Source organism: Lactuca saligna, chromosome 9 (genome assembly GCF_052625555.1).
Source record: "Lactuca saligna cultivar CGN05327 chromosome 9, ASM5262555v1, whole genome shotgun sequence".
In the NCBI taxonomy this organism is placed as follows: Eukaryota; Viridiplantae; Streptophyta; class Magnoliopsida; order Asterales; family Asteraceae; genus Lactuca; species Lactuca saligna.
The window spans coordinates 174,409,743-174,412,960 of record NC_136425.1 but is presented as its reverse complement, the minus strand read 5'-3'; the positions used below and the strand labels follow the sequence as shown (position 1 = coordinate 174,412,960).

Below are 3,218 nucleotides of genomic sequence, written 5' to 3'. Positions count from 1 at the left end.
CCTTGTAGGGCCCTGCTAACAAAATGGATGGGAACCTACTTTCCTTCCCTCTCCACCGCTAACATAGAGGATATAGCTTCTTCAGAAGCTGCCACATACATCCCTAATGTTTCCCATAGCATGGCATGCGAGAGTCAGTAGTTGGTGTAGGGCGTCTTTCAGTTGTTGCAATGATGCATCCTCTTTTTCAGTCCACTTGAACTACTTTTTATCTATGCACCCATTAAGTGTTTGGTACAAGGGGAGTTCTTTTTCTGCAGATTTGGCGATGAATCTCCCCATTGTCGTCAACCTGCTGTTGATCTCCTGCACACCCTTGAGGTTGTGAGAAGTTTTCGATTCGAGGAACTCTTGGATTTTGGTGGGATTGGGAAGAATTCTTATATGTGCATATTTAGCCATGTGTTTAGTATAGATTTTTATCAATTATTAGCTAATTATTTGCATAATATGGACAAAATGTACTTAATAATGTCTAAATTATATTTTCAGTCCAGAAGACATGCTTGGAAGCAAAAAGGAAGAAGAAGAAGCAATCAGAAGCTAGAGAATGAAGAAAGAAGAACAAACCTGGAGCTACTCGGCGAGTCCAGAAGCTACTCAGCGAGTTCCAATGAATGTTCGCGAAGTAATGTCTAGAATCCTTGCCGTACACGTATTTCTCAAAGGAACTCGGCGAGTTGGATACCTACTCGCCGAGTTGCCCTTGTTTTGAGAAAATTATAAATAGAGGATCTAATTCCGAATTGAAGAGTTTTTTGGCTTCTGTGGAGAATAACTTGCGACTGAGGAAAACCTTGGAGACTCAAAGAACCCTAATCTTTGATCTTTAGACGACTCAAGTCGAATTAGGTTAAATTTTCCACTTATTTTTAGAAGTGAATCATGTTTAGATCAACTAAATTCGTTTTTAGCTTCTTTTTTACTGTAATCATGAGCCGAATTTTCATAGTTTCTATTTAGGAAAGACCAAATTACTCCTATGGTTTGATTCATACTTTGATTGATTGACTATTGGTGATTTTATTAAATTAAGTTTGTTAAAGACCCTTATGCATTAACCGTAACTATTTTCTTTTAATAGGAAGACAATTAGGCTGCACGAACATCTCTTAATTGTTAACCTCATATGATTTATGTGAACACTTTATTATATGCCTAGGATTAGTGAATATGAAACTAGGATTAATTAGAGAATGGGTAAATTAATGTGTGAGCTTGTTTGAGAAACCAACAAACAAGAGGTTAGTTGAATTACTAATTTGATTAACCAATTACAAGTCTTATTTAATCCAAATAATTGAAGAAGGGAATTAATTAATTTAAACACTTGATCACTGCTTGAATTGATTAGTTTTATAAGGGTTGGTAATAGCGAATGCGAATCTAATCACTATAGTTGGTAACCAATAACAATTAATTTATTACTTTATCATAAAATTAACCATAGGAGTGAATTGGTTGGACCTAAACTGAAACCCTTTTATTAAATTTGGTGAATTTTTACTTGCTTTAGTTGATTATTTAATTACGTGTTAGGTGGTGTGTTTAAGTTTCTAGTCTTGTAAAACTAGAGAAAACCCTTTACTTTTATTAATTGTTTAGTTAAAATTACTTATTAGTTTAATTTCCGTTCCCTAAGTTCGACACCTTACTCATTCAACTATACCACTAAAAGACAAGTTCACTGCCTTTGTGTGCTAAATCTATATTTTTAGAGTAGGAATAAAACCAATGCATTTTACACACATCAAGTTTTTGGCGCCGTTGTCGGGGAACGGTTCAAAAATTAAATCTAATTCCTAGTTTTATGGATCCTTTGTGTGAGTTTATCTTACACAAAGTTATTTTTTTAGTAATTTAGTAATTAGGTTAATTTTTAGTAATTATTAGTTTTTAGTTGTTTTTATTTAATTTTATCTATTTTAGAGTGTTGCACAGTGAACTCGCCAAGTGCAGTTGACCCTACTCGATGAGCCCACTGCTGATTAGCAGTTTAGTTTTTATTTTAGTTCTGTTTCACTTTTTTGTTCTTTTTACGTGTTTTTCTTGTTTTTGTTGTAGGATTTTCATGACCAGAGGATCCAATACTCCCCTGGTTCCCCCTTTTGATGACCCAGAATCCGCGTTGACGAAAAACAAAGGCAAGGACGTTGAAAGCTTGAATACACCTAAGAAGTCACCTTTGACTAGCTTGAAGACGGTTTTTGGGACGAAGAACAAGAACAAGAAACCAAGAGAGACCAGCAATAGAAAGAGCGAAGAAAGTAAGCTAGAAGATATTGAAGACGATCCAAAATAAGCCGAATTTGAATACGACTACAAAACCGAATACGAAGAGGAAAGCGATCAAGAAGGAGACTTGGACAACACCATGGAAAACATCGACGAAGTCCCCATGGGCGAATGGAAGAAGAGGATACAAGATGATACCGGCTCGAGACTTGTGCAACCCGCAATTCCTGCAACTGCCACTTTTAAGCTTAAGGTTCACATACTTGCTCAACTCAAAGAGATCCCCTTCTACGGAAAAGACCACGAAGATGCTTACAAACACTTGGATGAAGTCAATGATGTAGTTGATTATTTTAATGTTCCAAACATGCCTCGCGAAACCTAGCTACTTCACATGCTTCCGGTTACATTGAAGGGTGCTGCAAAGGATCGGCTCAAGTCATTTCCCCCGGGATCCATCACTACATGGGCCAAGATGAAAGAAGAGTTTATTGATCAATTTTGCCCACCCTCAAAGATATCTAAGTTAAAGAAAGTCATAGCCAACTTAAAACAACAAGCTGGAGAGTCACTTTATGAGGCTTGGGAGAGGTACAAAAGTTTACTAAGGAATTCCCACATCATGATCTTAATAGTCAACAAGAAGTCTCCATTTTCTATGATGGAGTGAATGTTACAACAAGGCAATTACTTGACTTGCAAGGTCCACTCACAAAGAAAGCACCCCCAGTGATAAAGCAACTAATTGAAGAATTCTCTAAGAATTCTAGAGAATACCACAACCCAAGGAATGATGTGACAAGGGGATTTGCTAATGCAGCTTCAGAAGATTTGTCAGTGGTTATGACTATGTTGAAAAACACGGATAGGAGGATGGATAAAATGGATCAAACAATACATGATATTCGGGTGGGTTGTGAGAATTGAAATGGACCTCATCTTACTAGAGATTGTGACTTGGACGAGAACGAGAATAAGAAGGT

General features: G+C 36.7%; 1 non-coding gene across 1 annotated transcript; it reads right to left on the bottom strand.

The window, feature by feature from the left end:
* Positions 1-2,758: 2,758 nt before the first annotated feature.
* On the bottom strand, positions 2,759-2,864 carry LOC145018866 (small nucleolar RNA R71). The gene has a single exon (XR_013667227.1). It is a non-coding gene; the product is annotated as a small nucleolar RNA R71 (small nucleolar RNA).
* Between the last annotated feature and the right edge of the window lie 354 nt (positions 2,865-3,218).